This window comes from Notamacropus eugenii, chromosome 1, assembly GCF_028372415.1.
Source record: "Notamacropus eugenii isolate mMacEug1 chromosome 1, mMacEug1.pri_v2, whole genome shotgun sequence".
Classification (NCBI taxonomy): domain Eukaryota; kingdom Metazoa; phylum Chordata; class Mammalia; order Diprotodontia; family Macropodidae; genus Notamacropus; species Notamacropus eugenii.
In genome coordinates this window covers 542,300,808-542,325,925 of record NC_092872.1, presented here as the reverse complement: position 1 = coordinate 542,325,925, position 25,118 = coordinate 542,300,808, and the positions used below count along the sequence as shown (strand labels likewise).

Here is a 25,118-nt window from a genome sequence, read left to right as displayed (position 1 = left end):
ATTTTTCTATTGTTATCCCCAGCAATTAGCACAGTGCCTTATACACAGTGATTAATAGTTTCTTCATTTCTTCATTTCTTCTGATTTATCCAGTTTCTCCCCTAAATCCATCTTCCACATAGCGGTCAAATTGATATTCCTACTCCCCTGCTAAAGTGAATCTTCCCCCATGGTCTTATAGATAACAGCTATTTGGCATTTAAAACCCATCACGATCTGACAGCAATCTTGTCTTTCCAGACTTGTTTACTCCCCTTCACGGATTCTACATTCTAGCCAAACTGACCTATTTGCTATTCCCTATACATAACATTCCATCTTCCACCTTAATGCTTTTGCACAGTATCTATTCCCCATGCCTATAAACCTCTTATTCCTCAGCACTATATTTTGGAACCACTAGCTCCCCTCAAGGCTCAATTCAGTGTTATCTCCTTCAAGAAACCTTTACCTAAATTGTTCAAATCCCCACCCCAAATCTGAGTGTATAGTATTTTAAGCAGAGAAAACATTGTAGTACCAGCTCTTCCATTAGGAAAATAATCTCTCTAGTCTTACTCTTCCAGAGGCCTGCTACACCTGACCCTGAGAGCTCAAGACCCTGAGGGGTTGGGAGTGTATCTCTTCTCTAAAATATCAATGAATTAGTTGTGTTCTTCCCCACTTCTCCTGTTTGGTATCAGTAACTGTCCTCAGTCCCACTTAACCACTTAACATTAAAGTGCTTTTACAAAGGACTATTGACTTCAAAGATATACCAATAACAAAAGGACATATATTTCTTGTTAATATCTCAGGAACATACTATACACTATACTACCTCAGGCTTTGGAGAGAGTGGGTGCAGAATTAACATAGTTCCTCCATAGCATTGGTCCCACCAAGTTCACATCCAGATGCTACATGACAGCCGGATGACTCATCTCAGTCACTACAGGACTCGGTTCAGAAGAATGCCTTTTGGTATTGATGCTAGGCTGGTTGAAAAACCTAACATGGATGTAGACTCCTCAAATCCCAGACTTTAAGTAGCTGCTGGAATCCAGGAAGCTTATTTTCTTGACCTTTTGAAAGTCATAAGGGCATAGCCTCCAATCCATTCAGCTTTAATGGAAAAGAACAAATGCAGAGACAAAAGACAAAGTCAGATGACAGAAGGTCTTACATTAATTGAGCTTTCATCTTGTTACCAATGGAAAACCATTGAAGGTTAATGAGTAAACAATTAAATGAACAAGGGGCCACATGTTGACCTCAGAGGGGAGAAGGCCCATATAGCATTGTCTTAGCACATCAGCAAGGAATCAAACCAAGAGTAAGCAACTGAAGAGGATAGCTGAAGGTCTTTTGGGCTAGTGCTTCTTAAGTCTCTCCCAGTTCTAAATATGTTCCAAAGACTCTTCATGCTACTGCCATCATAGGAGTCTCCTAGAAGCAGGTTTCCCAGCCTCTCCCATATGGTCAATAGCATCAAAGGCACTCTGTGCATGTGTCAGACTCTCATTACAAAGATATATCCAAAGATTTCAGCTGAGCCAGAATCTGGAGGTGGCAGAGGCTACAGCCTACAGGCATTCAGTAGACGCTATCCATCCAGCAAAGCAGTATCTGGCCAAGCAGTATCCTACAGAGACTCTAAGACTGACAGGAAGCAGATATATCTAGTAGAGGCAGGGGGGTAGCCGACCCTGCTGGAACAGCTCAGTAACATCTGTAGAAGATATCAGTGTTATTGGAGTTTTCCCTCCATATGTGTGCCTTAGTCATATGTTCCTAATGTTTGTATATGTACCCCCTACATATGCCCACTGTCTCTCCTGACGCTGTTTGTATTTTACGGGAGAACGTACTCTAGATCTGTGCAAGAAATGTTTTGTTGCTATGTTGCTCAGTATGATATTTCATGAAATATTGTAGTTTTAAACTAGCTCACTATTAAAGGCAAATGTGGGCCATCGCCAGTCACCTTGACTTGCCACTGGACTGTGATGACTCTGGAGGAGAGAATGAGGCTGATGACTTTGCCCAGCTCCACATCACAAATCCAATTCACTTGCAAGTTAAGACATCGCCCTCTTCATGTTGTCGGTCCTCTGAGAATGGACGAACAACAAAGGTAAATGTATTTGTGGGGGCTTGTGAGTTATGTTTTTATAGAATGTAGACCCACAGAATACTTTGAACTTGGGGTAGCCATCTCTTGGGAGACCTGCTCTGCAAAAATTTGTGGGTGTGCCCAGACGCTACACTTAAAAGAAGGTGAAATGCTTTGGAGTGAAGTTGCAGCCAGTAGCTTTTTCGGTATTGTCGATTTTTCATACCTGTGAGCAAACTCTTCCAAATGACTGGTGTCTCAGGAGAACATTCCAACTCAAACTCAACATGGCCCAAGCCATGCTTATTATTTTTCCTCAAAAGATTCTTCCTCCCTCTGATTTCATTATTTCTACCTATGGCACAACCATTCACCTAGTCTCCCATATTCAAAGAGCTGGAGTTACTTCCAACTTTTTCCTCTTCTCCAGTTTTCATACCTCACCAGCTACCCTGGACAAGATGTTTAACCTCATTTTACCTTAGTTTCCTCATCTGTAAAAACAATTATAATAATAGCACCTACCTCCCAGGATTGTTATGAAAATCAGATGAGATAATAATTGTAAAATGCTTAACGCAGTGCCTGGCACATAGTAAATGCTATGTAAATATTAAATACTATTATTACTATTGTTTCCTATTAATTCCACATGGATAATATCTCTCTAATCTATTCTTTCCTCTCTTGCTTCCACGGGAACTCAGATTTTTATTTTTTACTGCCCTGAACTCTTGCAATAACTTCCTAGCAATTCTTTCTGCTTCTGTTCACTTCTCTTGTTTCTTTATGCTTTCTTCTGCTCAAAACTGTTTGGTGCCACTATTCTTTACCAAGTAGAATTCAGACTCCTTAGTCTGACATTCAAGGCCTTCCACAATCTAGTATCAATCGATCCTTCCAGACTTATTTCATGTTTATTTCTCTCCCACTCTCTAAGCACTGCCAAACTGCCCTTTCATCACATGGTATTCTTTCCCACCCTTGTGTCTTTGACCTGACTATTTCCTTTGCCTCTTTATTCATTGGATTTTTACCCGCCCTTTAAGTACAGCTCAAATCCCATCTCCTCTGTGAAGTTTTCCTTTAATCTCCAGTCCTGTCACTAACAGGGGTAGCTAAGTGATGCAGTAGATAGAGCACCAGGTCTGGAGTAAGGAAGACCTGAGTTCAATTCCAGCCTCAGATAATTAGTAACTATATGACCCTGGGCAAGTCACTTAACCCTGTTTGCCTCATTTTCCTTGTCTGTAAAATGAGCTGGAGGAGGAAATGCCAAACCACTTCAGGATCTTTGCCAAGAAAGACCCAAATGGGGTTACAAAGAATAGGATGTGAATAGTTGGGCAGAACTGAACAAGAACCTATCACTAATGAGCTGCCCTTTTGACCTTTGAGTTCTTAGTCTGTTTCTCTAAAGCATTTTTCATGTAATGTTATGATTTATGGTTATCTCTCTCTATGTCATAACTCCCTATTAGGCTATGAGCTATAGGAAGGCAGGGACTAAGTCACAAGATCATAGATTTAGAGTTGGAAAGAACCTTAGAATTCATCTAGTGCTAGGGTGTCAAAAGCAAATAGAAACAAATGTCTCTGAACTGTAAGGAAGGATCTCTGTGGTTCACATATGGACTTAGAAAACCACATATTAACATTATCCATGTTCTATTGTATTTTTATTTTGTTAATTTTTTTCCCAATTGTATTTGAATCTGATTCCTGTACAATACTCATCTTCACTGGAGTGCAGACAGGGAAGGAGTGTTACCTCAGAGCAATGATTGTCAAAGTGTATTCTGGGAACTCTGGGAGTTCCAGAGTTTGACAGCTCTGGTCTAGTTCAAACTCCTCATTCTACAGATGAGGAAACTGAGATCCAGAGACATTAGGTCACACAGATAGTAAGTAGCAGCTGCAACATGTGAACCCAGGTACTCTGACTCCAAATCCAGCATTCTTTTCACTGTACCATGAGTCTTATCTACACTTTTTTAGCCAGTCAATAAACATTTATTGTGCTTGTTATGTGCCAAGCACTGTACTAAGTGCTAAGGATACAAAGAAAGGTAAAAGCATCGTCTGTGCTCTCAAGGAACTCACAGTCTAAGACGGAAATAAATTTGTACAGTCAAGCTACAGGCAGGATAATCAAGAGAAGGAAGGAGACAGGACTGAGGGGGATCAGGAAAGGCTTGTAAGAAGGTGATATTTTGAAAGAAGCCAGGAGGCAGAGATGAGAAGGGAGAGCAAAGGGGCTCTGCACATAGTAGGCATTGTTGAATCAAAATGCATTGAATAGAAATGGAACGACCCCTTCCATCAGAGAGGAGGGAAGAAGATGTTTTTGCATTGAGAGAGAGCTACTTTTTCCTCAAAAGGGAGGGCCAAAATCCTAAACTATCACAAGATTGGGAAGCAAATACTAATTTTCCAAGGGAAGATTTCTTTGTCTTCAAATCAAAACCTGTTTCATAATTTCGCATTTCCTACAAATTCCTTAATTAAAAAGACATGCATTAAGTGCCCTGTGCTTAGGGGTATGGGATTCACAAAATTTAGAAAAGTTAGCTGCTCCCTAAGAGTTTCCTCATGGAATTATTGCCTAAAACAAGTTAATGTTTCCCTTTGATGAGATAAGCTATCACATTTCTGTGACTTTGCTGCTATCCAATTAAGCTTCCATCAAAATGATCCTTTTAATTAGGACAGATAAGGGACAATATTGATTTAAAGCTCTGATATCTTAGATGCCAAGGTTCAAAGTTAGACTCACAGCCCCTTATCTTATCTGGAGTGCAGACAGAGAAGTCATGTTACCTTAGAGTAGTGGTTGTCAAAGTGTGTTGTGGGGACCCTGAGTATTCCTGAAATCCTTTTAAGGGGAACTGTGAGGTCAAAATTATTTTCATAATAGTACTAAAATGTTTTAATTTCTGATATAGTAAATGTCAATGGAGATAACCCACATAAAAGTTTTTTGGGGTCCTCAATTTTTAACAACATAAAGGGGTCCTGGTGCCAAAATGTTTTGAGAACTACTCCCTTAGAGTCTACTAAGATGAAAGAAGGGGACTCTAGAGGAAGTGAGTCATCTTCTTTGGGGCTCTGGACAGGTAAGGGATGACCCACCAGGAAACCAAAATTTGCTCACTAAGAAAATGTTACAATTAGTCCCACAGAATCCCAGAGGTGGAAGGAAAAAGACTATCTAGCCCTCATCTTATAACAAACTTAGAGGTGAAGTGATTTGTCCCATAGCTATTTATTTGTCATTTGAAGGTTTGCAAAGTGCTTTACATATACTATCTCAGCTGATCCTCATAACAACCTTGTATAGATGAAGAAACTGGGACTAAGAGGTGAAGTGACTTGCCCAGGGCCACATAGATTGAAGTATCTGAGACAGAATCTGAACTTGGGTCTTCCTAATGCCAAATATAGCACTCTATCCACCTAGCTGACCTTTAGTGACCTAGCTGCCTCTAAGTGCCCACACTCACAGTAAGTAGTCAGTTTGAAAGGTTGGGCTTTTGATTTCAAATCCAGGTCTCTTTTCACTATACCACAGTGTTTCTAACATTGAACTAAAACTGAGGAAAAACTAGACTATGTGGCATGATTATCACACTTAAAAAAACTGAATTTCAAATTATTCAAATTCTACCAGCTCTTATATACAAAGGCAAAAACATAATAGTCCACCTTCTGGGAGCTTACTTTCTGGAAGGAGGAGATAGAATACAGGCACAACATATATCCAGAGAAGTATATTACTAAGTGATTTAAAGAGGGAGAGAGACTGAGGGGGTCAAAAGTGGAGAATCAGTGATCAACCTTTCAATGAAGAAATGTAACCAAAGTTGAACTTGAAAGGATTACATAGATTCTGAGAGGCAGAGACCATAGGATAATGGATCTAGAGTTGGAAGGGACCTTGAAGCCATCTAACACTCAGTGAAGGCATGGAAGTGGGGGAACGGGATGTTTGTTGAATCAGGACTTTATTAGCTGGAACACAAGTTTGATAAAAGGGAATACTATGTTATATGACCTCAAAAGATAAGAACCACATAATTTTATCATGATTCATTGGGCACCAGAGCCCAGCCCAGCTAATAAAATTGAAATACCATGATACAGCAATTAGGAGATAAGAAGCATTAGGAAAAATGAAGAGTGAGGAGTGGTGGGCCACAACTCTATCTTGAGGCTGCATGTGTTGTGAAGGGACTAACACTGTGTGACTTGAAGAGAGATTGCATAGGTATTTCCAGTCTCATCTCCCCTGACACATCTTCAAGGGAGACTTTTCATTCCTGCCAGAGGGGAAGCAGGAAAGGCCGTTCTGCTCTCCTCATAGAGATGGGGGGAGGGATAGGCTAGAAATATATCTTAGTTCAAGCTAATTTTTTTATTGCTTTGTCATTTTTTAGGGAAGGGGGTCTCAGGACAAAGAGAATTCTTTATTAAAAGTATGTCAAGGTAGTAACACATTGATTGACTGATCATTGTTATCCTAACAATGGCTTCAAGATGGAACTAGTTTTTATTGTTTATGTCAAGTCCTGAAATAAAACAATAAGTTGAGGAATAAAGCATCTTTAATTGATATAACAGGGTAGCAAACCTGCCACCCTGGGTGATATCCAGTGGATTTTTCAACCAAAGAGACCCATGAAAAAATTTTTATAATTTTAGGAAGAAAGGGGGAGATAAATGAAGTAGCAAGGCTGGGTCATGAGACCCCAGTGACCCTTGGCACTCTGGGTAAGGAAAGACTCTTCATTCATACCATGAATCCCAATGGAAGGGAACAAAGACACTAGAAGTTGAGATCCAACTTGAGCTGGGCTCCCTACAAGACAACATTCCTAGGTGGGAGGATCTAGGGCATGGTTCAGCTCAACCTAATTTTATTATCCTAAAAGCAGCAATATAAGGACATTACTGAAATTCTGACATTGTCATGATGACTAAGGTTTAGGCAGTCCATATTACAATTTTCTGTCATTACATTAGCAATTACATTAACAATAACAGTGATATATATGGATATATATGTGTGTGTATGTGTATATATATACATACATATGTATATATATACACATATACACACATATGTGTATATACAATAACTTTCTTAATGAGATAAACAATTTGGATAGATCCATATCAGTAAAAGGGCGTGTGCCATTGCATCTTAGTTCCTCCCCAAGGTAGCAAGTTCATGACAATTTCCAGGTACAAATAGATAGGGGAGTGACTTTCTACCTGATGAATACCAGCTAATACAAACCTACAAACTGGACAATGCCTCCCCCCAACACTGACTGACACCAGATCTGGGAACAATGAGTCACTGAGTCAACATAACTTTCAGTAAAGGTAAACGTAGGAAACTATATGCCAGACAATGCAGAATGAAGAAGCTCTCCCATTGGGAATGAGATAACTCAACCAAGAGAGAATGTCCTTGATCTCACCCTAGGAGAAAACTCTCTGAAGTCTCTAGAGTAGCAAGCTGGGTATAGGGACATGACGCAGAGAGACTACCTGCTCTTCTCACATCTTGCCAGAGTTGCTTTCTTCAGCCACCTGAGGCAGATTCACCCTTTTCCATCTTCTCTCTGGAAGATGGAAGATGACAGGATACTACACTAGAAGAGTTTGGCTTAAAGAGTTCCCAAAGGGGGACTGGCAGAGAATTGATTCTCACCTCTCACTAACTGCTGGGACCCTCACACAGAGCAGGGCCTTTATCTCCATGAAAAAGAAGAAAGTCCCCAAACAATAGGCTTTTGGATAGGGTCTATATAAATAAATAACAACTGCTCTCCTCAAACATGTATTCCTTCTGATATATTCCTCCTACAGCCACAGAACAGCTACACCTAATACAAAAAAAAACAAAACGGAAAATACAAGTAACATTGACCCCAAGTGTTTAAAGGATGGACTAAATTGAGCTTGAGCTGAGAAATAGCACTAAGACTGCTCCTCAAATTCCCTCTCTTCTCTAAGTAGTTTCCCCCATTATACCTAAAATGTGACAGCATATAAACTACTTGAAGGCAAGGGCTGGTTCACTTTTCTTTTTGTACCCCCAGCACCTCGTAGAGCTTTGGCATGTAATAGGAATTTAGCAAATGCTTGTGGGTTCATTGATTCATCTTAATCCTGGGAACTGTTTGATTTTAGAGACACAAAGAGCTTTTTTATCAGGAGAATGAAAACCTAAGTGATATACCATGTAAAACAACACAAGAGTTTTTTAAGTTCCAGAAGGAAAGAGATGAGAGTTCTTCTGTCCTCTGCCTTTGGATGGAGTATGTGTTCAGTTCTGGGTACCACATTTTAGGACACAAAGTGTAGGTAAAAAGCTAAAAAGTTTCACTAAAGATTATGAAAGCTTGAAAAAGTGACCAAAAAAACTGAAAGGGGGTAGAATGTTGTTGGATAGTGATAGATACACACAAAAAAAGGACATCAATAAAACATTTTTAATGCACAAAAGAAAACCAAAAAGATCTTAAGGGGAAAACAAACAGAATAATTTTGTTATATTTTATATATTTGAGGATGAAGATATACATTCTCATAATACCTCTCCCTCCCCCCACCCCGTCCCCGATGCACACACCAGCTTTTCTTTATAAAGGGCAGCATTTAGACTTTCCAGTTCACTCTCTACTTTCCCTCTGCAGCTCTACTTGATTTCAACTCTGCTTCTCTCATTAGATTGTAACCTTGAAGGTAGGCACTTTCTTTTTCTTGTTTGTATCCAAAGAACTTAGTACAGTACCTGGCACATAATAGGTGCTGTTTATTAAATGTTTATTGAATTGAAAAATTATATGCATCCTAAAAAACAAACTGAAACAGAGCTTAAGAACTGCTTATACAACCCACTTACTCGATCTGCTTTGTATCTCAAAATAAGTGTTTATCGATGATTATTAACTTCACAATCAAAAAGAAAGAAAATCAAGACCTTAGGGTCAAAGGTGGTATTTTTATCACTGGTACTATTAAAAGAGAATGGCAAGTTTAGGAAGTGAACAACTGCTTAATATATCTGAGAACAGAATTTGAATTTCTAGCTCATAGTTTAAAATAAAATAATGCCATACTCATGAAAAGGAATGGAATATACCCAACAAGGGCTGGAAAAATGCATTTTCCTGGAGCCTTCCCAGTTAAATTAAGAGAACTTTTAAAGGAGACAACAGGTAGAAAATTGTCTGCATATAACAACCAAGCTAAATATCATAAAGATGTGTCAAAAGAAAATCTTTATTTGGGCCTTGCCCTCAATAACGAAGCAAACCCAGGAAGAGAAAATGTAAAGGAGTTTATTGTAGCACCCAAGGCAAAGACGCACTGAGTTCACAAGTTTTATGCTGTTTTTATTTAAAGACAAGTTTCGTAATAAGAGAAGACAGTTTTGATTAGCTGCACACTTCTAAAAAAGGATGGGTTAGTACTATCTTAAGAGGTGAATTGACAGTCCAGGCAGATGCAGCTTTCTAAAAAGAGGATCAAAGTGCATGGGGCTGCGGCTGGCTTGTGCTGTGGCCACCCTCTGAGAGGGCTGGCACCTACTACTATAAAAGGGGGATGAGAGATCATGAGTTTACTCGAATTAATTTGATGATAGTGGCTAAACTGTACACAGAGGAGCTATGATATTAGAAGAATTGCACTAGAAATACCCAGAAAATAAGAGACAAAATACAAGGAAGGCACCACCAACAAAACCTCAGATATCACTGCACAAATGTGCAAAATATAGGTAACAAGTACTAGAGGTCTTGAGAGGGAGGGTGGAAATAAGCATTTCTATGGCATCCACTACGTGCTAGGCACTGTGCTATGCCCTTTACAAATAGGATCTGATTTGGTCCTCACAGCAGTCCTGAGAGGTAGGTACTATTATCTCCATTTTACATTTGAGGAAACTGAGGCAAACAGTGGTTAAGTGCCCAGGGTTACACAGCTAGGAACGGCCTGAGGTCAGATTTGAACTCATGTTTTCCTGACTCCAGACTCAGGATTCTATCCATTGCTGTTGCTTACACAAAACTACCTTATAGATGTTGTTGTTCATCATTCTTTCTCAAAGAGGACCATGACATCAGGAAGGTGATGCCATGACTTGCAAGTGAATTGGATTTAAGTGAGAGAGGGCTGTGTAAAGTCACCAGCCTCACTTTCTCCTCCAGAGCCATCTGGGTCCAGTGGCAAGATATAGATCAGAATGACTGGAGATGGCCCTGGCATAAGTGCCATTAAAAAACCTTGGTGGAACTTGTTCCTGGAATATAGCTCTGGAAAGGCATGTCTTGTTCAGTAGAATAAGATAGATATATGGGGAAGCATTTTAAATTGAGTTTATTAAATTATGTGAGAATAGGGGAACCAGAAGAGAAAATATGGTGCAGAATATTTGGGAAAAGATGAACAGGATGAGAAAAAGAATACTCTCTTTGGAGTATAGTATAGACCACCTGACCAGAAAATAAAGAAATATATGAGGCTATCAGGAAACAAAATACAAGTTCAGCCTAGAGGCATGATACAATGATTGAGGATAGGGGTTATACAGAAATTTGCTGGTGCCATCTTTCCCTGAAAATCGTAGCAACTTCTAATTTTTTGACAATGATCATTTCACCTTTCAAGAAGAGGAGGAACCCAAGAAGATAACCACCATTTGGGACCAGGTTCAAAGCCTCCACTCTTCACTATCCTTCAGCCTGAACACATAATAAATTGCCTAATCTTGCTGTTTCTACCTCCACAACATCTCTTTAATCTGAGCCCTTCTTCACTACTCATACAACTGCCGCATTAGTTCAGGCCCTCATCACTTCTTGTCTAGTTTATTGCAGCAGTCTCCTAATTGGTTTCCCTGACTCAAGTGTCTCCCCACTCCAATCTGTCTTTCAAACAACTGCCTATGTAATTTTTCTTTTATTTTTTTCAAAAGTAATTTTCTTGGATGTAAGTCTGACCACTCTCCTACTTGAAAGACTCTAGTAGTAACCTATTGCATTTAAAATAAAATATAAATTCCTCTACTTGACTTTTTAAAAACCCTTCACTACTTGGCCCCAACTTGTCTTTTCAACTTCTTTATACAGTACTACTAAGTCTTCACTCTATGATCTAACAAGCTGCTTGCTGTTCATCACACATAGCTCTCATCCGTCTTTGGGCTTTTGTTCTAGTCACACCTAGAATGTACTTCTTTCTCATCACTACTATGAAGAATCACTTAATTCCTTCAAGAATTAGTTCAGTCACTACCTTTCCTGATTCAAAATGCTGGTGGCCTCTTTCTTTAGACTAGTTTGTAGTATACGTATGTATATAGGTATATGTATATATATAGGTATATGCCTACATATACACATACATAGAACACATATAAGAATGGTACCTTACACCCCTCAACCTTTTCAAAAATACTTTCATCATTGTTTTTTAGTTTTTATTTTTAGTTCTGAATTCTCTCCGTCTTTCCTGCCTCTCCCCCACTCATTGAAAAGGCAAGAAATATGATACCCGTTACACATATAAAATTCCTGCAAAACATATTTCTACATTGCGTGTTGTAAAAGGGGAAAAAAAGCAAGAAAAAGAAAGTGAAAGAAAATATAACTTCAAAATAAACTCAGAGTTTATCATTTCTCTCTCTGGAAGTGGATAGCATTTTTCATCATGAGTCCTTTGGAATTGTCATGGATCATTATATTGATCTGAGTATCTGAGTCTTTCACAGTTGGTCGTCATTATAATACTGCTGTTACTGCGCACAATGTTCTCCTCATTCTGCCCACTTTACTTTGCATTGGGTCAGGTTTTCCTGAACCCATCCCCTTATTATTTCTTGTAGCACAATAATATTCTATCACAATCATACTTCACAATTTGTTCAGCCACTCCCCAGTTGATGAACATCCCCTTGGTTACTTTCTTTGCTATCACAAAAGAAGCTGTTAGAAATATTTTTGTACATATAGGTCCTTTTCCTTTTCTTTTTATCTCTTTGGGTTATTGCCAATAGTGCTATTGCTGAGTCAAAGGTTACGCACAGTTTTATAATCCTTTAGGTATAATTTCAAACAGAATGGATGGATCAGATCACAGCTCCATCAACGGTGCATTAATATGCCTATTTTTCTACATCTCCTCTAGCATCTGTCATTTTCCTTTTATGTAATGTTAGCAAATCTGATAGGTATGAGTTTATGCCTTAAAGTAGTTTTAATTTGCATTTCTCTAATTATTAATGATTTAGAGCATTTTTCATGACTTTTGATAGCTTTGATTTCTTCTTCTGAAAACTGCCTCTTCATGGCCTTTGATCATGTATCAATTAGAGAATGACTTGTATTTTTGTAAATTTGGCTCCGTTCCCTATATCTGAGAAATGACGCCTTTATTGTAAAAACTTGCTGTATAACTTTTCCTAGTTTTCTTCTAATTTTGACCATATTGGTTTTGTTTGTACAAAACCTTTTTAATTTCATGTAATTAAAATTATCCATTTCTGTCTTTCGTGATCTACTATATTTCTCACTTAGTCATAAACTCTTCCCTCATCAGTAAATCTGACAGGTACATTTTTTCTGTGTTCCCTGAATTTTGCTTATGATATCACCCTTTATTTTTAAGCTATGTGCCCATTTTGAGCTTATCTTGGTATTTGTTGTTTAATCATTTTAGTTGTATCCACCTATTCATTTGGGGTCTACCTCATTTGGGGTCTTCTTGGCAAAGGTATTGGAGTAGTTTACCATTTCCTTCTCTCGCTCATTTTACAGATGAGGAAATAAGGCAAATAGGGATAAGTAATTTACCCACAGTCACGCATATGTTAGAGGTCAGATCTGAACTCAGGTGTTACTGATTCCCAGCCCAGTGCTCTATCTACTGTGCCACTCAGCTGCCCCCTATATTGGTATATGGTATGAGATATTGGTCTATGCTTCATTTCTGCCAGCCTGCTTTCCAGTTTTCCTAGCAGTTTTTGTCAAATAGTAAGTTCTTGCCCTAATAGCTTGAATCTTTGTGTTTATCAAACACTAAGACTGGTAATTTATTTCTATATATTTGTATACAATTTTTAGATTCTGCTGATCAATCACTGTTTCTTATCTAGTAATAGATTGTTTTGATGATTACTTTTTGTGTGAGATTTGGTACTGCTAGGATGTTTTCTTTCCTTTTTCCCCACTATTGATTCTCTTGATTTTCTTGACCTCTCTAGACGAATATTTTTATCATTTTTTTCTAGCTCTATAAAATAATTCTTTAGTAGGTTGACTGGTATACCATTAATTTAAATAGTACTGCTATTCTTATTATATTGGCTTGACCTGCTCATGACCAATTAATGTATCTCTTGTTGTTTAGATCAGTCTTTATTTGTGTGAGAAGTATTTGTAATTGTGTTCATGTAATTCCTGTATCTTTTTTGCCAAGTAGACTCCCAAGTATTTTATACTGTCCGTAGTTATTTTAAATTGAATTTCTCTTTCTTTTCTTCCTTCTGGACTTTGTTGTTTATAGAAATGCTTATGATTTGTCTAGGTTTATTTTATACCCTGAAACTTTGCTAATGTTGTTCATTGTTTTAACTAGTTTTTTAGTTGAGTCTCTAGGGTTCTCTAAAGTATACCATCATATCTGCTACAAAATGGGATAGTTTTGTTTCCTCATTGAATATATTTATTCCTTCCATTTTTTTCCTGTCTCATTGCTGTACTAGCATTTCTAGGACAATATCAATGGACATCCTTATTTCACCTGTGCATGCCTCAGTTTCCTCATCTGTAAAGAGGGGATGATAATAGCACCTACCTTCTTGGGTTGTTGTGAGGATCAGATTAGATATTTGTAAAGCTCCTGGAACATAGTAAGCACTATATAAATGTTAGCTGTTGTTATTAGATTTAGACTGAATGTAAGGAAAACTTTCTCCCTATGAAGAGCTATCTTAAGATTGTAGATTCCCCCCTATTAAGAGTCTTTAAGCAAAGGTTGGACTTGGGTATATACTCTTTGGAGTTGAATCTTGTTGTGATCTTTGAGATTTTGTGATTTCTAACTCTTGAATTTTCAGTTCTGTGATGTTATTACTTAGCCGAGCAGTTACTTATACAGGTATCATGTTGCCTTATTAGGATGTAAAATCCATGAAGGCAGAGACTTCTATCCTAGATGGAGACTGCTTTGTATGTATTTGTCTACATTTTGTCTCATCCACTAGATTATGAGTGTCTTGAGGGCAGGGACTGTCTTTTGCCTTTTTTTATATCTCCAACACTTTGCACAAGGCCTAGATCATAGTAGGTGTCAATCTGAATTTTAATGAAAACTGTCAGTACAACAAAATGGAAGTCTTTAATTGGGGTAAAGGAGTTGCAGCTTATGATACCACACAACAAATACTGAAGCCTCCAAGGAGAGGGGCTGGAAAAAGTGTTTATACAAAATACTAATGCGGTAAGAATGACTAAGTTGCTGGTGGGAAGGGTTAGGTATCTCATAGTTTCACCAGATAATTTTCAGAACAAGAAAAGAAAGCTTGGGAACTTTGGGAAGGGAGAGTTTGGGAGATTTACAAAATAATCAGAGGCTAGATTGACTATGTCTTGTCAGTCCCATTGACCTGGGAACCAAAACCAGATTAGGGTCAGTTCTCAGTCAATTGTGTTTGTCACTGGCACTTATTAAATGTTTACTGATTGAATGATCATGTAATTGGCAGTCATAATTCAGTGATAGAAGGAAACACTAGGTTTTAGAGGTGAGAACTTGAATTTTCATGTGACTGAAAATTCACTTGAATTTTCACCCAGTCTTTCATCTCCCAGTAAGTTCAGCTGTGTGTTGAATCTGCTTCTGAAAGATCTGTGAAGAATGTTCATTTTATAAATGCTCTGAATAAATACTATATAATAAACAGAGGCAAAGTAGGCAGTCTAGCTTTGGACTGGATGCAAACAGATCTCCATATCAATGTATTCTCCTGTTAACAGTCCTGCTCTATCTGTCCTTGTCCCCACTTAGGAGGAAAGATGGAGCCTGAGTGAAAGGAGCAAGGATGCAGGGATGCATTTTTTTTTTTTTAATTTAGAGGTTGTAAAAACTTTAAAAGCTACCTTTGGTAAGTAAAAGTTTTACAGACTGGTAGAAAGTTCCTGGAATCAGAGATTGGGAAACATTGAGCTGAAGCCAGCAGACCTGTTGTTTTTAAGTCCTTCCTTTTCATTCATGACTATAGGCAATCCCTTCCCCTGTTTGAGCCTCAGTTTCCTTATCTGGAAAATGGGAATGATAACAATGACCATTTCTAGGGCTGGTGGAGACATAGAATCAGATAATGCATTACATAAATGGGAACAACTACTACTAACCCTTTAACATGCGGATATAAGTGGAATGATTTGTTGTCTGTCTGTAGTCTATCACTGAGTAAGGGATCTATTTCCTGGAATGTTTTTCTGCAGTTTAATCAGCCTGAAGAATGCTGGGATGGAATTTAGTCTTTCAAATTCTCTTATCAATGCCTCTAAGTAGGTTCCACCAGAAAACAAAGTTAAGCTTTTACTCTGGAGTGATAACACTATCAGTTTGTTAATTGAAATCTATAGACATTGGGGTCCCAGAGATAAAAAGCCTCGGCCTGTGTCCTTCCTGGCTTTTCCACTTTGAATTATTTTTTTGTGTCAGAGAGCTGGTGACTCTTTCCTGATCGTACTGAAACCTTACTCTGTAATATCCATGCTCAGGGTTATATTCATGAAAGAGGATTATGGTGGGATGAGTTGGCGGTGGGGAAGAGTCTCCTTGCTTTTCTTTCCACCAGTAAGTCTCCAGACTTGACTTACTGGAGACCTCTTAACAGCCAAAAATTCTCCTCCTAACAGATTCTCTCTTCGCTTGTTGCTCTTCCTTTGCTGTCCTGTTCATCAAAAACAACACACATCGTTTTCTTGGGTGTTTTTTTTAAAGGTTTTTACTACTAATTATTGTAAGGAGACACATGGTAGATTCTCTACAAACAAAAGGGAAAGCTGCAGTTTTAATCAAAAGTCTGATCAGTGAATGAGTGTTGGATCTGCAGCAGAGGATGGTGGTCTGGCCTCTAATCTAAGGATGAATTCTTGAGGTTCTTCCAGGACCTTCAGAGTGGGACATCTCTTTTATCTCTTAAGCTAGAAGTCTCCTGGTCCTTTGCTGTGGGAAGTATGACTCCCAGATCCATTCCTGGCTGCGCCTTCATCCTAGGGGTTACTTTACAGAACTCTAGTGAGATGGCAGGTGTGAATGGATCCAGCCAAGGCTGGGAAGAATTTCTTTTAAACCTCCGAAGGCCTTCTAGCAGGATTGTCAGGTTTTTAAATTTTCTTAATTAAGTTTCCTTTTTGTTTATAAACTTAATATGTATCAATAAACATGAACTTTTCTATATACAAGGAAAAAAGAGGCAATGTACATATGTATTTTTTTAAATTAATTTATTTAACTTTTAACATTCATTTTCACAAAATTTTGGGTTCCACATTTTCTCCCCTTTTGTCCCCTCCCCCCACCCCAAAACACTGAGCGTTCTAATTGCCCCTGTCTGCCAATCTGCCCTCCCTCCCTCCCCACCCCTTCCCTTTGGAAGGCAAGCAATTCAATATAGGCCAGATCTGTGTAGTTTTGCAAATGACTTCCATAATAGTAGTGTTGTGTAAGAACTAATTATATTTCCCTCCATCCTATCCTGTCCCCCATTACTTCTGTTCTCTCTTTTGATCCTGTCCCTCCCCATGAGTGCTGACCTCAAATTGCTCCCTCCTCCCCATGCCCTCCCTTCCATCATCCCCCCCACCCTGCTTATCCCCTTATCCCCCACTTTCCTGTATTGTAAGATAGGTTTTCATACCAAAATCACTGTGCATTTTATTCCTTCCTTTAGTGGAATGTGATGAGAGTAAACTTCATGTTTTTCTCTCACCTCCCCTCTTTTTCCCTTCACTAAAAAGTCTTTTGCTTGCCTCTTTTATGAGCGATAGTTTGCCCCATTCCATTTCTCCCTTTCTCCTCCCAATATATTTCTCTCTCACTGCTTGATTTCTTTTTTTTTTTAAGATATGATCCCCTCCTCTTCAGTTCACTCTGTGCACTCTGTCTCTATGTGTGTGTGCGTGTGCGTGTGCATGTGTGTGTGTGTTATCCCACCCTGTACCCAGATGCTGAATAGTTTCAAGAGTTACAAATATTGTCTTTCCATGTAGGAATGTAAACAGTTCAACTTTTGTAAAGTCCCTTATGACTTCTCTTTGCTATTTACTTTTTCATGCTTCTCTTCATTCTTGTGTTTGAAAGTCAAATTTTCTTTTCAGCTCTGGTCTTTTCATCAAGAATGCTTGAAAGTCCTCTATTTCATTGAAAGACCAATTTTTCCCCTGAAGTATTATATTCAGTTTTGCTGGGTAGGTGATTCTTGGTTTTAGTCCTAGTTCCTTTGACTTCTGGAATATCCTATTCCACACCCTTTGATCCCTTAATGTGGAAGCTGCTAGATCTTGTGTTATCCTGATTGTATTTCCACAATACTTGAATTGTTTCTTTCTAGCTGCTTGCAATATTTTCTCCTTGACCTGGGAACTCTGGAATTTGGCCACAATGTTCCTAGGAGTTTCTCTTTTTGGATCTCTTTCAGGAGGTGATCTGTGGATTCCTTGAATACTTATTTTGCCCTCTGGTTCTAGAATCTCAGGGCAGTTTTCCTTGATAATTTCATGAAAGATGATATCTAGGCTCTTTTTTTGATCCTGGCTTTCAGGTAGGCCCATAATTTTTAAATTGTCTCTCCTGGATTTATTCTCCAGGTCAGTTGTTTTTCCAGTGAGATATTTCACATTATCTTCCATTTTTTCATTCTTTTGGTTTTGTTTTGTGATTTCTTGGTTTCTCATAAAGTCATTAGCCTTCATCTGTTCCATTCTAATTTTGAAAGAATTATTTTCTTCAGTGAGCTTTTGAATCTCCTTTTCCATTTGGCTAATTCTGCTTTTGAAAGCATTCTTCTCCTCCTTGGCTTCTTGAACCTCCTTTGCCAATTGAGTTAGCCTATTTTTCAGGGTGTTATTTTCTTCCGCATTTTTTTGGGTCTCCTTTAGCAGGGTGCTGATTTGTTGTTCATACTTTGCTTGCAAGTCTTTTATTACTCTTCCCAGTTTTTCCTCCACCTCTCTATCATGATTTTGAAATTGTTTGGGCTCTTTAAGACCTTTTTCCAGAACTGATCCCATTGAGTGGTCTGGGATGTAGAAGCACTGACTTCCATGTCTTCCCCTGATGGTGAGTGAGCACTGCTCTTCCTCATCAGAAGGGAGGGGAGGAGAAACCTGCTCACCAAGAAAGTAACCCTCAATAGTCTTGGTTTTTTTCCCTTTTCTGGGCATTTTCCCAGCCAGTGACTTGAGCTCTGAATATTCTCCTCACACCCACCTCGCCTCTGGATCCTCCCAGCCCGCGCTTGGGGTCTGAGAATCAAATGCTGCTTCCTAGCCTCAGGGCTTTGGGCGGGGGCAGGGCTGCTATTCAGTGTGAGAGAAAGTTCAGGTGCTCAGGTTGGGGCAGGGCCGCCTCACGGGCTCAGTTCCCTCAGGGGGTTTATGCAGAGACCTTCAACAATGGATCTGGGCTCCTGCCTGCTTGGTGAGCCCCGGTCTGCGGTCTGCTCCCGTCTCCGCTGTTGCCTCTTGAGGGGGCCTGAGTTGTGGGGGCACCCCACTCCCCTCTCGACCCGCCAAAGAGACCCTCTCACCGACCTCTGTCACCTGTGGGTGGAGGGACCCATGTGGCCGCTGGAGATCCTGTCCCTGAAGCCCTCTCGGATCTTTTCCTCTTGGTGCCGCAGCCGCGGCAGGGCTGTACTCAGCTCCCAGTCCCAGCGCCCAGTCCGCGGGGCGAAGGACCTTTTGCGAGAGGTTTGCAGGTCTCTCCAGAACAGAAATCTCCCTTGCTCCAATGTTCTGTGGCCTCTGGGTGCAGAATTCGCCGTGAGTTACTTCTTTGTAGATGTTCTATGGGTTGTGGGTTTGGAGCTATGTGTATGTGCGTCTTTCTACTCTGCCATCTTGGCTCCGCCCCTACATATGTATTTTTTAAAAAATAAATTTAAATTCAGCATGGGAGGTCCAACTCTTCCCTACTTGTCTGTGTCTCCTTTGGAACTTCCTTTTGCTCTCCTGTTTCTAAAAATGATTCATCGATGCTCTTTTCTTTAAGTGGTGCAGTAGAGTGTCGAGTCTGGAGTCAGGATGACCTGGGTTTAAACCCAACCTCAGATCCAAAGCAGTTCCAAAGAACTTATGATGAAAATGCTCTCCACCTCCAGAGAAAGAACTAGTGCAGAATGCAGAGTGAGACATTTTGGGTTTTTTCACTTGATTATTCTTGGGGTTTTGGGGCTGCATTTTTTTGTAGCATAGGTAATATGGAAATCCTTTGCATGATTACACATGTATAATCTATATCTAATTACTTGCCTTCTCAGGAAGGGGATAGAAAGGGAGGTGGAGAATTTAAAACTCAAAATTTTAAAAAATGAATGTTAAAAATTTTTGTTTACAGGTAATTAAGAAAAAGTAAAATAAACATTAAATGCAAAAATGTAAAACAAAAGAAAAGAAAAGAAAAAAAATCCTACCTCAGACACTTATTAGCTGTGTGACCCTGGGCAAGTTCCTTAGCCTCTGTTTGCCTGATTTGAAAATGGGGTTAATAACAGCACCTACCTCCTAGGGTTCTTTTGAGGGTCAAATAATATTTGTAAAGTGTTTAACACAGTGCCTGGTACACAGTAAAACTTATATAAGTGTTAACTATCATTATCTATTTTTTTTTAGCATCACTATTATTATTCCACTCCACCCTCCTCTGACACTCCCTCCAGAAAAAGGAAAATCAAAGTGGTTGTTTCCTTTAAGCCACTCCCTTCAGGCCTCATCAGGAAGGCCACCTTGGTTGACTTTCTCCACAATGCCAGACCAGTCTTTCCCAGCTCCTTTGCCACCTTCGTGGCCAGCCAGCTAGCTGCCTTCTTCATAAAACAGAACAGCACATGACAGGGCAGCTGGAACCAAGAATTTGGAGCTCACAACGTCACCTCTTCTGAAATGACTGTGCCCAGGTTGATTTGTCCCGTAACCTGTTAATACATAGTCCATGGAATGGGCCCTTGCGCAGGGCTTATAGGCACAGGCCAGACAGACCACACTGTGCCCCTCATCTCCATATTACAATGAACACCTAGATTCACAAGAGAGCAAAGGAAAACCTGACCGGGAAAAAATGAAGTCAGGAGATAAAAAATCCTACTTGCTTTGAACATGAATGAGTGAGTTGGTCACACTAAGTTCTTACTGTGTGCCAGGCACGTTGCTAAGCACTGCATCAGTACAAGTAAAAAGAAAGTCTAGTACATTCATATACATGCATATATGCATGTGTGTGTATATGTGTGTGTGTATGTATGGAAGTGTGGACACACACACACAAACACACACATGTTCTAGTCCTTTGGCTAGCAGTTGATTGGAGCTATAGTGTTCTCCACTTACCCATTGCTTCCCTTAACCACTATCCAGTCATCATTCACTACAGCAATCCATGGAGCCCTCCAAAGGATCAGTGTGACCCAAAGGATAGCCTTGTGGAAGAGGTTGCCCTGCCTTCATTCTCTTCCTGACCCTGTTCCTGATTTTCTGTACTTCAAAACCAGGCCTTCTGTACTCCTGGCTCATCCAGAAAATAGAGTGTTAGCACCTTGTTAGCCCATTAACACCTCATCATCAGTCATTATGTTAACTCAGGGAACCAAACCCACCCTCCTTATGTGAAGGATTTAGGAAAAGATACAGCAAGAATCACACAAGATAAAAAGGTATAGAGTTGCTGCAAACCGCACCTAGGGAAGGATTAAATTTGGTAAGATGGATCACTGATCTTCCAAAGGAAAGTCAATTCAAGAAACATTTATTGAATACCTACTGTATGCAAGGCATTGGAGAATCGAAGGAAAGGACTCAGTCCAGTCCCTGACTTGAAGTACCTTACATCCTAATGGGAGAAGCTACACATATAAGGGAGGGGCCAAGGAGGGGCACTTTGATCCAGAGATATAAAGATGGTGAATGGGGCCCGAGGGAAGTAAATTATGAAATTCCAATTAAGAATGATGATACAGAGTTGATTTGATCATGATTCATGGTTCCAAAAGTGAGACCATGGGGGTAAGGCAAGTGTACAGAGAGGGCAGTGAGATAACTGGTGAGGTTCAATTGTGGGAATTCAATTCACTTCAGTAAACACTTAATTAGGCAAGCCCTACGCTAGGTACTATGAGTAAAAAAGTAAGAACAAAGCCTTGCACTCAGAGAATGTACATTTTATTCTAGAGAATATAATCTGTATCCATGTTAAATATGATACAAGATAGAGAAGAGGGTGGAGGAGAGAGAAAAGGGTCCTATAGCTAGGGGGGTTAGGAAAGTCTTCATAGAGGAGATGGCAGGCACATGGACTAAGCTTTAAAAGAAGGGGAGAATGAATAGGGGATTCCAGACATGGGAGTGGTGAGGATCAGCAGGTAAGAGGTAACATGTTAAATCTGGTTCAGTTTTACTAGACTTTAGAGTAGGGCAGACCTAAATCTTATTTCTGGGAAAGTTCTCAGTCTTGGGGATGTGGGAGTAGTCAGCCCAAGGGTGGGGAACTATGGCCTCAAGGCCTGAAGGATTCAGGACTGAAGGATTCAAGACTCAAGGACTAAATCCAAACTTCACAGAACAAATCCCCTTAATAAAAGGATTTGTTCTGTAAAACTTGGACTCAGTCAAAAGGCTGCACCGGAGCACCTAGGCACATGTGGCCTTGAGATCATAGGTTTCCCACCTCTGGATAGACCTTAATATCTTCACAACAGTTCCTTGCACTGATTCAGGCACCAGATCCTCCTTGACCCAGCTGGCCAGTAGGGAGTGATTAGATAGAGAAACATGACATTCTAGCTCCATCTCCATGCTTTGGCATGGGCTGTCCCAGATCCCTAAAGTGCACTCACTCCTTCTTCACCTCTTCCTCATAGAGTGCGCCTTGCTTCCTTCAAAGAATCTCCTCCTACAAGAGGCATTTTCTGATTTTTACCAGTTGTTTTGCCTGTATATACAGCTGTAAATATATACAAACATATAATATATAATTATATATGTATGTATATATTAATTTATGTGCTGTGCACATTTCTTCCCCAACTAAGTTGACAGCATTTATAAATGTCAACTATGGACCAGGCAGGGTACTAAGCATTGGTAGTACAAAGAAAGGCAAAAAAAGTCCATGTGCTCAAGGAGTCTCTTTCTAATGGGGGAGGGGGGAATCTAACAAGAAAATAAGTTGATTAAAGGGGCCATTCCTTGACTCACTTCTTAAAGAGGCCTATTCACTGAATGGGTGTTACCACACTCAAAGTGAGAACCTGAAAAGACGGTCTAAAAGGGCCAGGGTATCCCATTGCATCCTGGGTCACCTTCAGTCGTCCTCATGAATATTTGGTCACTGGATGCTGATGGCTCTGGAGGAGAAAGTGAGGCTGGTGACCTGCACAGTCCTCCCTCACTCAGATCAAAGTCAACTGCAAGTCATGTCACCATCTCCCTGATGTCATGGTCCTCTTTGAGAACAAAGGACAAAAACACAAATTGGTACATACAATTTGTACATAGACTAGATGGAACATCTTAGAGAGAAAAGTACTAGCAGCTAGGGAGAGCAGAAAAATTCTCCTGAATAAGTTGGGAATTGAGTTGCCTTGAAGGAAGCCATGAAAATTAGAAGGAAGAGATAAGGATGAAGATTATTCTAGGTATAGAGGGAAAACCAGTGCAAATGTACTGAGAAAGAAGGCAGAGTGTCTTGTCTAAGGAACCACAAACAGGCCAGTGTGACTGCTTCTTAGAATGTGTGAAGGAGATGTCAGAAGACTGCAAAGGTAGGACAGGCCTCAGGAGAGAGATTTCAATTGAAGAAGACCCAGGAGAGAACCTTGGGGGTATACTTATGCATCTTGCCTCTGTGCTAGGATGGAGGTATTTTTCCTGAACTCATCTATTGCCGTATTCCCTCCAGGTAATGTCTGAAGATGATAATTTCTATTTCTCCCACCATTCATCGTCTTCACCCAGATGCTCTCCAATATGCTTTTCCCTCTGGTTCATGGATTTCCCTCACACAAATAACCTCTTTAATATAGAACGCTACACCTTCTCTTTTACCTATCCTTTTTCTTTTGAATATCTAGAGTCATATTCTAGAAATAGGTCTCATTACACCATGCCTCAGTAATAATCTCCTTGTGTCAAAATTTCTATTTAATTTTACTTTCTGTGTAGATTGCAGGGATCATGGGTTTTATTACTGATGTCCTTCCTGGATTTATGAGCTTAGGACAAATGCATGGATACAGAGCTTGAACCATCACTGCAGGAGATTCAGTACTCCATTTCCCAACAGTCTATGTACCCAAGGGTTAGGAGATTGCTGAGGAGAATTATGGAAAGATTAGGAAGTCATGGGTGTCACTCATGACCATGGAGAGTGATGGAAGTTTGTGAGAGTGAAATAGATTTTTTCATTGTCAGAATCTACATAGAGCCCCATCTAGAAGAGAGCAGGAACATGAGACATCCCACGTATGAGAAAGATTGAATATGTCTTCCACACTTGGAGTAATGTGTAGGTAGTGTGTAAGGTGATCCAAGCCATGAAGCAGGTATGTCATTGACTATACACAAGACTTACTGTATCCTTTTATTGAGATTAAACCAAACTGGGGATTATTCAGGAGCAAACTCTGAATATGCTAATACTTCTCTCTATCAGAATTATGAGTTTGAAGGACCAGAGCTTCAAACAACCTTAGGAGAAAAGAAAATGAGATTCTAAACCCCAGAGATGTGATCAGTAACTGACTTTTTTGTGTTGCTGTTCATTTCTATCTTAATTAAATAGTTTTCTCTTAAAATACTGCTATTTGATCTTTTAACACACCACTAAATCTTTTAACATGAGCACATAAGCATTGGATATTGGATCATGGGCCATTGTCCAGTTCTGGTTACTGACACATATGGGTTCTGAAGCAGCATGCATGATCTTGGTCCCAGACCAAGATACCTAGGAACACTCCCATGTACCATAATGTTTATAGAGGGCAAGGGTCAAATCTCATTCATCTTTGCATCTCCCCCAGTAATGTGCATTAGGCCTTGCACATAGTAGGTGCTTAATAAACATTTCTAAAATGAGCCCTTCTAGTTCTACAATTCTATAATTTAATTAACTAATCTAATTTTGATTATTCAAATGGGTGAGCAATTAACATAAGCAACTGTAAATACATAGAACCGAGTTCATTTCAGAAGATCTCAGTTTTCAATTTGGGTCTGGACACAAGTAAATGAGACAGATGAGATACCAATTAACCTAAGCTGGTTAGGTCAGGGTCCAGGGTTGATTGGATCATGGGCCATTGTCCAGTTCTGGTTACTGACACATATGGGTTCTGAAGCAGCATGCATGATCTTGGTCCCAGACCAAGATACCTAGGAACACTCCCATGTACCATAATGTTTATAGAGGGCAAGGGTCAAATCTCATTCATCTTTGCATCTCCCCCAGTAATGTGCATTAGGCCTTGCACATAGTAGGTGCTTAATAAACATTTCTCAAGTTCAATTCATTAAATGAAAGTCAGCTGCAGATTCAAAAAGGAAATTCTGTGTTGTAAAATCATCTCAACTCAAAGAAAATGCCAGCAAGATCTATCTGGGGTACACAGGAGGCATGTTTCCACTTTTATGCTGCAGTCAGACTAATTTTGTAATGTGGTCTTATTCAGGGAGGTTTATATCACAAAGACTGGTGAAGCTTAGATTAATAGCTATTCAGA

The 25,118-nt window shown here is 39.6% G+C and overlaps 1 protein-coding gene across 4 annotated transcripts in view; it reads right to left on the bottom strand.

Moving 5' to 3' along the window:
- BCO1 (beta-carotene oxygenase 1) overlaps positions 1–25,118 on the bottom strand; it is a 152,640-nt gene that overhangs the window by 51,746 nt on the left and 75,776 nt on the right. The gene's annotated exons all lie outside the window — the stretch shown is intronic.